Genomic DNA, 13,587 nt, shown 5'->3' with positions numbered 1-13,587 from the left:
CAGGGTGTGTGACTTCTGATTAGCTGGTGGTGAGGTAAGAGGACAGTGCATCAGGAACCTTGAGCTCAGCCTGAAGTTACCATTCTCCATCTGGGTGGGGAGCCTCAGTTCCCGCATAAGAACTCAAAGCTATCTTTATGTGTTTCCCTTGAGGAGGAACCAGGACCTGCCCCAAGGCTGCACTATGGTCTCCTGACTGCTCCCCCCTTATCTCTGCACCCCCTCCCTTCCCTGATTAGCAACTGTTTGAACCTGCCCTTTGGAACTCAGGGAAGGTCACGGAGGCTGAATGAAGCCTATTTCCTACAAACAAGAAATGAGGGACACGGAAAGGATTTGTACCCAGGAGGGGCCCACAGGGTCCTGCTCGGTTTCAAGAGCGAATTATCAGAAACTACCTAAAGACCCCAAGTAGGAGACTACTTAGTTTTGTCAAAGCTCTAGAGGAAATTTCTTTTTGACGTTAATGATGAGTTTGTGAAGAACTTAGAATAACATAGAAGATGTTTGTATTTAATATTGAGTGAACGAAGCAGGATTCAAAATATGTGTCAGGATGAACACAATACAATTACAAGGCATAGAGGAAAATGAAGGCAACGGGCTAATATATTCACAAACAATACACTTGGTTGAGTACTTTCCCCTTCTACTTTTACTATATCTTTTCATTCTTCTATGATAAGATTTGTTGTATAATAATAAAAGGGTTTCATATTTTAAAAGGCATACACTCTTCTAAATTTCAATTGCTAATCTATTATCGATATTGAGAAAAAAGGCCAGTGATGAAAAGGCATCTTTTCCCCTTGAAGGAATCAGGAGGATATCCATTAATCCAGTTAAAATGGCTCCAAACAAGCTCTCTCTGCCAATATTCCAGGCATGATAAGGCAGCCAGTCACAACGGGAGAGGTAGAAGTATGAGCTATTTCCCTACAGAGCCAGCGACAAAAAATCGACATCAATTTCCAGTCATGAAACTATGGATTCCATAATTACACCTATGAAGGGGTTTTAGAACGAAGCGCATCAAAATAATATCTGAAATAAACATTTGCAATAAAAAAGAGGAAATATAATCAAGAGAATAAAAAAGCTTGGGGAAAAAAAAAAAGTTACCCCTGCTCTCATTCCCACTGGCACATTTTCCTCCTGGCTTGGCTGACGTCTTTGTTCCAATGAGCATAACGGATGGAGAAAACAGATAATGGACCCAAGGCTATAAAATCAGGGAAACAGACAGAAGGGGCCCTCTTTCACCATGTATTTTCCTAAATGAGCCAGTTCCCACCAGTCCTGAAACTATAAAGGGCTCTGCAGTTGTAGCTTGCCAATAAGTATGGCTTGAAAACCCACAAAATGCATGTGTCCCTTCCAGGAAGCCACAGAGCAATACGTATCACGCATACATAAAAACAGGGCCACTTGGACCTGTGCTCGTTGAACTCTGCAGAAGCTCATATCACTCAGCAAGAAACACAGCTTAATTTGCTACCAAGAGCAGTGTTTTTTTTCTTTTTTTACAATCCAGTCTCAGTTAAACAAAAGATATGTTCTTGAACTGAATTAAGGGTTTTGGCTTTTACTACTGAACCCTGGGAACAAATGTCATTTATATTGGAATTCACTGGGTTTGGCTCATACGCTAAGGATTGAACCTGCAGTATTGCTGAAATCCTCATAAAAGTCTGATGTGTGTGTGTGTGTGTGTGTGCGTGTGTGTGTGAGTGTGTGTGTGTGTGTGTTGTATTATTATCCTTTTTTACAGACAAAATACTGAGGCTTACAGAGAAGGTAAATTCAATAACTGATGCAGCCATGGGAGCCAGAATACATCTGAAGCTTTCCCACTCCAGATTCTGTGCTCCTAACCCCGCTAGGGATACTCTTATACTTTTTAATTTAATTTTTACTTTACATTAGAGTAAAACTGATTTACAACGTTGTGTTAGTTCCAGGTGTACAGCAAAGTGATTCAGTGATACATATACACATATCTATTCTTTTTCAGATTCTTTTCCCGTATAGGTTATTATAGAATATTGAGTAGAGTTCCCCGTGGGATAGATTAGGAATTTGGGATTAACATATACACACGACTACATATAAAATACATAATCAACAAGGACCTACTGTATAGCACAGGGAACTCTATTCAGTATTCTGATAATCTTATTTATTCCCCCCAAATTCCATTTATTGCACCAAAGTTTCATGTTTGTATTTGGTGAGTAGAGTGTAAGCTACACCCTTGACGTTCATCTGTGTTTGAACATGCCGATGAAAATGAGAACAGCATTATGGGGACCAGCCCTATTCTTTCAGAACAAAGGTTAGTAACTGATGGCCATCCCGCTCCCCGCATCCTGCAAACACACTGTGCCTGGCACACAGAATGTAGAAAAATGTTTCATCCGTATCCAACGTAGAAAAATAAGACAATTTTATATAAAAGTCTCAATTTCTGGCTTTCTGTGAGACACTGGCTGATTTGGAAATTCTGGAAACACTCTAACTTGGCAAAGCTAATCTGAAGGCCAGGGACCCCCGTCCCTTTAGAGCTTTCTCCACCCACCTGCACCCCTACCTGTTCCTAGGGTCCCGGTGCTGGTAGCCCCCATTCCAGAAGCTTCTTACCCTTCCCCTTGCAGGTCCAGTGGCAAAAAAATGTAGATGAAATAAAAAGAATTTCTATCAGAGAAACAGAAGAGCTTGGCTAAAGAAAGGGATGAAAATTGGAGCCCTAATGAGCTACTGTGTCATAAACGAGCATAAATTACATTGTCAGTGCTATTTACAATTACACGTGGCACAGAACCTGCACTTATGTCTATTTAATTATTCCATGCAGAGGTTTTTTGTTTGTTTGTTTGTTTTAATAGAGATTTCTCATTATGGCCAAATAGCTCATTTAGAAGCTTCTGTTGTACATGAGATTCAAAACTAGCTATAAAAGGTTCATTATCATAGATTCAGAGGAAAACTGTGGCCAAGTATTTAAAGATTGGCAAATTCCTACAGAGATGTTCACGTATTTAGGAATAAAGTATAACGCTTATGCCCTCTCTCTGTGGTTGTAGAAATACTGGGTTGAATTCCAAATAGCATGGTGGTCAGGTCAGCATAATCCTACCAGGAAAAATAAAACAAAATTTGGAAAGAAAATGCATTCGGAAATTTTTGCAAGGGTTGAAAAATCCCTTCTGAGTTTTTTTGTTTGTTTGATTGGTTGTTGTCTTTTTTAAGCATACAATTCACAGATATTTCCTTACGTGTAAAAAAACCTATGCCTCTTTTTAAAAATGATTGTAATGCCATTATTATTCTTAAATACAATAAAAATGTCCTTAATATCATCAAATATCTAGTCAATGTTCAAATTCCCCACATGCCTGAGTCTAGTTTTAAACCTCTAATATGTCATGAGTAGATGCTACATTCTTTTTTCCCCATACGGGAGCATGGCAGCTTTTCAATCCACTTTCTTTCCACCAAACTTAGCAAATCCCATAATTACATCCATCTTTGCTGTATTATCTGGAGCTGCTCATTCCGTCATGACAGTGAAGCTTGGTTTCCTATAGGAGTCAGGTTAAATAACTAAATTATGGAGACAAAACCAGGCTTAGTTTGGTTTTATGACCAACAAAATGAATTATGTTACCAGCCTAGCGGAAATGTCCAGAAGTGGATTGGAAGAAATGAAATCTGCTTTTAAACAAATGAAAGTCAACATTAAGCTTCTAGCCGCCGTAGCAGAGGTGAGAAGCACAGCCCCTGGGGTGAGAAAGTGGACATTTAGCATCTTCTTACCCTATAATAGTCCCAAACCATCCTGGGCTTGTTTGACAAGTAACTACTACCCCAGATGCAAATAGACAAAGCCCATGATCTTAAATATAAGTGCCACCAACCGACCTATGATGGCTTCAGTGGTTTTCAAGAACAACGGTCAAACAAAAGTTGTACTGGGGGAAATTCTTGGCAGAGTGATGGATAGAAAGCCTACGTTGTTTCTGCGATGCAGGTTGGTCCACCTGTGGCTTCAGTAAACATTCTTACGTGACTTCCTTGATCCAAATGACATCTTATTAGAAAAAAATTAAACACAAAACATCATCAAGCACTCTCTCTATTTGACTATTTTGAAACTAAGTGCTTCAAACCTGCTTCATAAATGGTCTTATTGACATTTGGTTAGACAGTCAACACTCACCCTTGGGTCTGTTTCTATTTCTGGAACAAACAGCTTGTTTCCACCCAACCTTTGCACTTCTTGTCCTCTGCCTGGAGCTCCTGCCTGGGTCTGGCTCCTTTGCACGTTCCTTCGTGGAGGACCGCATCCTCATGCCATCCCTGAGAGGAGCCTTCCCGGACTTCGCTGTCTACGGCTTCCTTGTGCCAATTTTAATCAAATCTACCAGGGTACAGTTTGCATACTACACAGCAGACTCATTTTAAATGTACTTTACAGGTGGTTGAAAGTCCCAAAACAAACACAACAGAATTACACATTTTTCTTCATCATCGCTGAGGATTAATTATCCCAAAAGACCTACAGTCTAAATCCTCATTTCCTGATTCCCAGACTAGTGTAATATTTTCCCCCAGATCATACAATTTAATCCAAAAATTGAAAATATACACAAAGAGATGAGAAGTCACACAAAAATAAGAAGTTTTAAAAAATGCAACCTTAAACAAAATAATTTGACCCAGATGGGCCTTGGAACTATCCGATGCCCCCTTTTCTTGGGTTTGCAGCCCCCCGCTCTTCCTCTTCACCTTTCTTTCTCCCACCTTTGAAGCCCCTCCCTCTAAGTCCCCTGCCAGGGCTGGAGGGTGTGTCCCCCAGGAGGGAGCCAGAAGGACAAAGTACGAGGACAAAGCCACATGCCCTGCCGTTGGTGGAGGGGTCCATCCTAGAGGTTCCAGGTTTAGAGGGCAGACTTTGCCTTTGCTGTTATTTTGAGCAGAGAATGGACCACTGTGGATTGAGCAGACCAGCACCCCCTGCAGACTCAGGGGGAAGTGGAGCCTGTGGGGATGAAGCAGGGGTGGTCCTGTGTGTGGATTCCAGGTGGCCCACCACTTTCTCTTGGAATCAGCTGCCATTCTGTGAGGAAGCCCAAGCAGCTGGGCGGTGAGACCCTATGGAGAAGAAATGAGACCCTCCCCCCATCCCACAGAATTGTGGATCAGGTCACGTGACAAACACGAACCTGCCAGCCATGGGAGTCTTATTGCAAAGGGATTCCCTGCTCCCAGTCACAGCATTACAGCTGACACCGTAGAGGAGAGTGAAGATTCATGAGCAAAAAAAAATGATTGATGTTATTTTAAGCAATTATGTTTTGGGGGAGGGGATTGTTACCCAGGGATAGATAACTGATAGTTCACCAAATGCATTGGGAGGGAAAGCAGCAGAGAATGCTCTGCTTATCTAATGGGTTCTTCTCTTCTTGTTCCTGTTTATGCAAATTTTGGATTTGGGGCAGCTCTTTAATATCTCTAAAGAGATTTTGTTTTTGTATATATTAAATAGGTACTCAGTTGTTCGCAGAGAGTTGGTAGACTAGAAGTTGACTCATCTTGGTTGAAATAGAGATATACCAGGCACTAGGATTTTCTAAAAATTCCCAAAATTCTCACATAAGAGTTGGCCTCTTATTTATTAAAATTAAATTATCTTGAAGTCATCTCCCAGTTTTGTGTCTTTGTGTCTATTTTTAGCAACATACATCAAACTGATTTCATTAAAAATTATTAAAAAAAATTTTAAATCTGGGTCACTTTTAATAGCTGAAAAAAGAAAGCCGGTTCTAAAAAATGAGTAAGATCTATTCCTTATTCTCAGAGAATTTTCATTCCAGCTTGGGAGACAAAGGTAACCCACATTAATGAAGCAGAGACTAACTGCAAACAATTATATTTGATTTAGAACACTGTTATGCTGAGCGTAGAAACATATGCCAAAAACAATAAGTACTACGTCTACCATGGCACACTGTGGAATTAGCCAAACTAACTGACAACCTCATTAGCAATTACACATAAAATTTACTAGGAAAACTGAAATGAAAATTCATCTACAAGCAACTTAATTTCACTCTTATAACTTTGGTAATAGGGCGCATTTGCATATTTTAAACACCATTGTGACTTTTATATAAATATAGAAGGGTACTCTTTGGACGCATCATTTTGGTGGAAGTAGGTTTGCTTTAGAAATCTCAATTGCACATGCTTTTATGTGATCCTGGAATAACTTCAAGGAATTAATTTCATGGTTTTGATGTAAATATCTTGGCTGGGTCCACCCTTACCCAGGATTTTCATCGCTTGGCCCATGGGGAGGGGACCAGCCTCTAAGAAGCCCTCAGAAATCTCCATCCCCTGGCGTTCACACCCATGTGTGACCCCCTCCCCTTTAGTATGAGCTGGATTTAATGAATCTCTTCCAATGAACAGAATACGCCAAAGTGATGAGATATCTCTTCTGAGATTAGGTTATAAAAAAGACTGCAGCTGTAATTTGAGGTGCACCCTCTTGCTTTCTCTGAAGGAAACCAGCTGTCATGAGGCAGCCAGTGGAGAAGCTTCAATGGCAGAGAACCAAGACTTGGCAAGGGCCATGTGCATTAGCTTGTAATTTGAGTTTGGGATAACTACAGCTCTGTATGACACTTTGATTGCAACCTCATAAGATTCCTTGAGCCTGAACCACCCAAGAAAAAGCCTCTCCCAGACTCCCAGACAGAAACGGTGAGATAATATGTTTGTTGCTTTCAGCTACCAAGTTTGGGGATTATTTTTGTTACACTACAATAAATAACTAATATATTGAGATATCTGCTTGGAGCTTTATTTACAGTGATTTATAATTTGTTTAGACTAGAAGGTTGGCTTTGATGTCATCAGGAAAGATTTTTGGAAGGCTGATATTTCACAAGTGCCAAGATACACTGGAAAAGAAAAAATACCAACCTCTGTGTGGAAAAGGCACTCCATTATAATCTCAGTCACTGGTTCACAACCCTGGCTGAGCAACCAAAGTATCCGAGAAGGATGTGTAAAGTACACATTTACGTGTGATTCAGATTTATTAGATTTCAGGTGGGACTCTAGAATCTGGATGTTATACATTTCCCCAGATCATGGTTTCAGTCAGTCAGCTAGGGAGCCCCTTGACTGACAGCTATGAGTTCATTGACCAGGTAATTACACCATATGGTTTTGTCCCAAAATTTCTGGATATGTGATAACTATAATATATGCTCAAATCTATAGTAAGAGATAGACCCTGAAACTCCCAGTAAAGAAAGATTTATTTCTTTCATATTAGAGGATGCTCTTATATTTACTTCACTTATAACTTTTATACTATTTGGAGAAAACACATTAATTGCCTTCAATTAATGATAGTTTTAGATACTTGTGAGATCACCCGACATTATTAATTAAAGATGAAATAAGAGAAGAAGAGGATAGAGGGGGAAAAAAAAGATAACGTTTAAGAAGACAAAAACACCAGAGGGGAGGAGAAGGGAGAAGAGGAAAGAAACAATAATGGGACATTGAAAAAAGATTTAGCGACTATTTCTTAGGGTACGACTCTAAAATCAAGAACATTAAATACTGTTGTAAACATTGCTTAACAAAGCAATGTGGAAGTTATTGGATTGTGATTCTGCAGTACTCACTGGACAAGGGAACGACATAAATGTCCTAAGTTTAAACAAATGTGCACTAATCGCTTGGGATGAAATTTCTAGCGAAAACATCAAATACACATTCCACATGTGCTTTATTTCAAGCAACTTAGAAGGTGGAAAATTGCGTTAGCCAGTGATGCTAGATTAATAAAGTTGTTGCTGTCAAATGTATATATGATGTATTTAAATAAATTGCTTTAGGAAATACAAGAATGAGAAAAGCAGTCTTTCTAACATCCTATATAACACCCGATTTTAAATAGGATTAACTAAGTTAATACATATTGTAAGTAGACTCATGAATTTGTCATCCACATACCTAGAAGTTTATACATGCAAATTCTTTTTTTTACTTCTCTTCTCTATCCACACACATACAACTATTTCCTGTGGGGCTATTAGTTAGCACAGACTTTAAGACTCAGTTACTACAGCTGATTGGAAAATGAGTTGCACAGTTGACAGAGCATTTGTTGCTGTTAAAGATCTCACTGGAAGATCAAGAGATTCCGACAATGAGGCAGAAGCTGGTATTGAATAAACTGTAACTCTCAACCAACAAGCAGAAGCCATAAAGCAGTACCGCAAAAAAAATCTTACACATTGAATGACTTTGCATATTACCGTGGTTCCCATGCAGTATGGACATCTAGCAAGAAAATCGAGAGATCAGAGGATTGCAACAGGGGATCAACAAATAATTCCATATATCCCTAGAGGAACACCAATGAGCCTTGGAACTTAAAATGAACAAGGACCGAGAACAACTGTTTAGGTTACTAAGGATTATGGACAACAAAATATAACCAATATAATAGCAGAGTAAGAAATAGAATGACAGGGGCTTCCCTGGTGGTGCAGTGGTTGGGAATCCGCCTGCCAATGCAGGGGACACAGGTTCAAGCCCTGGTCCGGGAAGATCCCACATGCCGCGGAGCAACTAAGCCCGTGCACCACAACTACTGAGCCTGCGCTCTAGAGACCATGAGCCACAACTACTGAGCCCGCGTGTCACAACTACTGAAGCCTCCATGCCTAGAGCCCGTGCTCCATAAAAAGAGAAGCCACCTCAGTGAGAAGCCCACACACTGCAACAAAGAGTAGCCCTCGCTCGCTGCAACTAGAGAAAGCCCACGTGCAGCAATGAAGACCCAACACAGCCAAAAATAAATAAATAAATTAATTAAAAAAAAAAAAGAAATAGTATGACAAGGAATTAAAAACACAGTAGTACCACCATTTCAGATTACTGAGGTATTTTAAGTTAGACTTTTGGCATTTTCAGCTGCATGTTTGAGTTCCTTTTTTTCCCCCTCCTCTTCTTATTGAGAAATAGCACATGTGCCACACACAGAAATATTTGCCTTGGGGCTATGAGTCTCCTTTAGGGAGACTTTGAGACTAGGATACTACAGCTGATGGGAAAATAAGTTCAATTACCAGTTCATACAAGTGACATAGTAGGTGTAAGAGGATGGGCTTTGGGGTGATGGTCAGCTGGGTTGCGAGAAACAACCCGAATTTATCAGCTTGAACAAGAAGAAAACTAAGAGTTAGCTTACAAATAACTCAAGTATCATTTTTGGACCTTAGCAGAAATGATAACTCAAAAGGACATCATTGTGACCACGAGTGACCAGGAGAGCTCTTGAGTGTCTGATTTCTTTGTATTGAATATGCACACAGCGGCTAGAACTGGCCCATGGAATCCCGACTTGAGTTTCCAAAAACACAAAATCTCTGTCTACCTGAATTTCATTTTTATTCTGTATATTAAGTAAAGCACACTGGTAATGCTATTTTGAAGAGGTAGTGTCACTCCTGATAAGTATTTACAAATAATTTATAAGCTCATCCACTTTCAAAAATGCAGATGTGTCATGGTTTGGTAAATGGAAGATCTTTATTCTAAATTTTATCTTTCCTAGTTGGATGGAAAGATAGCGTTGGCTTACATAGTACAAAACTTCAGCTGTAGAAGTTTGCTTGCCTACTTTCTATTTGAGGCAGACATTTTGGACCAAAGAAACTCAGTTTTAAAGAAGGTATTCATATTTCATGTACTCTTTAATCAAAGGTGGTGAATTAATTTTAACTAGTGCGTTTCCATAATGGGCATTGTGTGGCAAGCATCCGTAACTTGATTAAAGTGTATAAAAGATTATTTTTGGAATGAAAAAGAAGGCAGTATTACTTTTGAGGAAGAAGACATTATAAGAGACATATTCAGTGTGTTAAACTACCTCCAAAAGAAGATATGTTGGTTCTGAGTTAGTAATGAAGATGATTTTTCTTATTCTTCTCTGGTTCATCTTTAAGGATATTCTATTGCTTATTTAGCTGACAAAGATGAAAAGAATTATAGAACAAGCTAAGAACAGTCATTTCAAAGTAATTTGAGAATTTCTCCTGCTTATGGAGGAATAATCTCTTTTTAAAATAAGCATTTTAAAAAGATACTAGTAACAAGCACACTATAATTACATTGTTTCTTTCCCCCATGAATCTACTCTTGGGCCCTCTTTGTATTTTTTACCACCCTTCAGTAGAAAGGGCAACAAGTCCATGGACTTTGAAGTATTCCATTTATTTCTTTTGCTTATTACAAGAGAGGAAATTTATACTATTTCAATTGTGAAACTACTATCAAATGCGGGAATACACTTTAGCAAAATTTTTTTAAAGTTTTTGGTTTTTTTGTCTTGGTTATAGAACAGAAGGATATGTGGATAAACTTGAAGTAAGAAAATGATTATGTATACATATGTATACACACATTCATATATATCTATACATATGTATACATACACACATATATATTGAATACATACACATATAGAAATAAGGGCAGCTAGAAAAGTCGACTTTTCAGTATATTACTTAAAGAAGTATTGTTTTACATGGCAATACCTATTATGCATAATTTCACATATTGCTAAAAAATGAAGACTACCTCTCACTTCTGAATTTTTCTATCTTAATTTTGGGGAGAGGAGGACAGCTGAGGTTAATTGATTGGAAAATATTATGGCACGGACATTAATAGGATTCTTATATATTACAGACTTTTATTTTAAAATTATTTATTACTGTGTAAGAAAACCCAAACTCAGTGATTTTAAAATGACAGCATTTATTTCCCCAGGGATACTCCTCCCTCTCTGGGCTAGAAGGGACATGCTGGTCTCTGCTTTACTTGGCATCAGCCAGGCCAGCTGAAGCCTGGGACAGAGTCACCTGAAGGCGGCTCACACACATGTCCAAGGATGATGAGGGCTACCCACTCAGACCTCACTGGACCTTCCCATGTGGCTGATTGGCTTTTTCAGAGCATGCTGGCTGGATTCAAAGTGGGAGAGTCCCAGGAGGACTAAGAAGAGGTTGTATTGCCTTTTCTATCCTTACATGGGAATGCCCACAGCCCAACTTCTGTCCAGTCTCTTGATCAATCTAGTCACCAAAGACCACTCCATCCCAAAGCAAGAGAAAAAAAAAAAAACATCCAAATTTTGGGGAGTGCATGTCGTGGCCATTTCTTGCAGATTTAATCCACCGCACTAATAATGCCCAGGATTGTCAGAGTTAACATGATAATCACAAATACTCAGTATTTTACCCCCATCGTGTAACTTGTCCATCACAGTGGTCACGTAAGGGAGAAACTCTGATTACCCCCATCATCACAGATGAAGTGCAGTTTGAAGAGGTGAGTGGCACGTGTACGTTATACAGACAGTACGTGCAGGAGCTGAGGTTGATACCAAAAACGTGCACAAGAAATTTATTTTATTCAGGTCAGTATTGAAGAGAAGTTGTGACCTTTAGCGCAACCTGTACCCATGTTTAGATTTATTTCTTTTTTTGTTTAAGAAAAATCCACAGAATCCCTGTCCTGACACAGCCTAGGAATTTGTGTCCCTAATATCCTTAAGGACTTTCTCTTGACTCAACCAATGAACCTCCTGGACCGAGAAAAATAACACATTTTCTAACCTTGTGACCAGGTCAAGACTTAACATTTAATATGTATAAACGACCATCTTTCCCTCTCCAGGTAATGGAATAGGCCAGTTTAGCAGGTGAAGAAGTTCAGATGCCTGTCATAAGGTCACGGTTTTCTATTCTGCACACCTCTGTGCCCTACATTTCGAGGATGTGAAAATGTGAGTGTGTCTTACAGGGTCATGGGATGTTGCAGGATGAATCGGAGTCCTCACCTCCTGCATCCCCAGGCTGCAGGACAGAGGGGACCCTCTGGATTAGCATGTGTTTTTACTATTTCTGTTTTCTATTGAGTTGACATCTGGGGTCTTGCTGGTTAGGGAGGGACTGCCCCTCTTGATTAACTAATTCCTAGAGATAGATAGCAAACAGTTCCCACCTTCCATTTGTAAACCAACTAATCCAGAGTCCACACCCTACCCCCTCCTCTACTGAGTTCTTACACTCTGGGCCACTAACCACCTGCCCTAATCACCTAGGGGCAGCCCCTATGTCCTAGAGACCAATGGAATTATTCAAACTGGCCAAATCTAAGCCTGCTTACCTGCTGTTGCCTGCTCCTTCCCACAGAAATTGCAATAAAGACTCCTGACCCCATTTTCCTCCCAGCCCTCTGCCTCTTGACTGACCTGGTGCTTCCCCGAATGGCCCCTCATGGCCTGGGACACCCCCTCCTCGTAAGAACTGTAACAAACTATTTTTTTTTCTATTTGAGGCTTGTGGTTATAAGTTTGTTTTACTTTATTTTATTGGAGTTGATTTACAATGTTGTGTTTCAGGTGTACAGCAAAGTGATTCAGTTATACATATCATATATTCATTCTTTTTTAGATTCTTTTCTCACATAGGTTATCACAGAACATTGAGTAGAGTTCCCTGTGCTACACAGTAGGTCCTTGTTGGTTATCTGTGTTATATATAGTGTGTGTGTTCATCCCAGGCTTCTGATTTATCCCTCCCCACAGGTTTCCTCTTTGGTAACCATAAGTTTGTTTTCAATATCCATAAGTCTGTTTCTGTTTTGTAAATAAGTTCATTTGTTTCTTTTCTTTTTTGAACTATCTTTTCAATGACAGTCATGCCCTGATCTGTCTGCCTCACCATACCCAAGGGAGGTATAACTGAGAGACCTACATTTGACAACACCTTATGAATAGAAACTTCAAGTTAGCTGAGATGATCTTGTAATTGTCTACAACTTTCTGCAATAAAAATAAAAATAGATAAAAATAAATAATAAAAATAAAAAATAAATAATAAAAATAAAAATAAAAATAGAACTATAGAGCTCTGGGCATATAACTCTACATAATACTGAATGGTCATGATGTTCAAGGTTTTTCATTTGCTTTTGAGTCTGTAGGTCAGAATTTCAGGTGTGATGTATGAATGTATTTTTTTTTGCCAACTCTGCTGTCAAAATTGTTGACCAGTTCTCTGTCAGCCTCCATACAGATGCCTTTTGGTGAAGTCTCAGATTACAGAAGAGAAGTGACCTTGGAGACCAGGATAACAGGAAGAAATTCCAAAGGCAATAAATGACCCTTGATTCTTCCACTGGCCTGAAGGGGGAGCCTCTGAGTCTTGATTTAATTAACACATTTTGCATTTGCTAAAACCTCAACCAGCTACAACAGGTGTCTCAGGATTTCAAAAAAGAGTTGTTGGTGGGACTTCCCTGACGGTCCACTGGCTAAGATTCCACTCTTCACTGCAGGAGGCGTTGGTTTGATCTCTGGTCGGGGAACTAAGATCCCACAGGCTGTGGAGCATGGCCAAAAAAAAAAAAAAAAAAGAAAGAAAAGAGTTGTTGGCTAATGCAATCTATCGACCCACCTAGCAAAAGAAAAGAAAAGAAAAGAAATGT

The 13,587-nt window shown here is 39.4% G+C and overlaps 1 long non-coding RNA gene across 1 annotated transcript in view; it reads right to left on the bottom strand.

The window, feature by feature from the left end:
- Window positions 1-12,933, bottom strand: part of LOC309610416 — a 38,535-nt gene extending 25,602 nt beyond the window's left edge. The window contains exon 1 of the long non-coding RNA XR_014233923.1: window positions 3,922-12,933. This is a non-coding gene — a long non-coding RNA (uncharacterized lncRNA). The remainder of the gene's footprint in view (window positions 1-3,921) is intronic.
- Between the last annotated feature and the right edge of the window lie 654 nt (window positions 12,934-13,587).

The sequence above is a fragment of the Balaenoptera borealis genome, assembly GCF_965194805.1.
Source record: "Balaenoptera borealis genome assembly, chromosome: 14".
NCBI lineage: Eukaryota > Metazoa > Chordata > Mammalia > Artiodactyla > Balaenopteridae > Balaenoptera > Balaenoptera borealis.
Note: the sequence above shows the minus strand (reverse complement) of the source record. Positions and strands in the feature narration are given on the sequence as shown.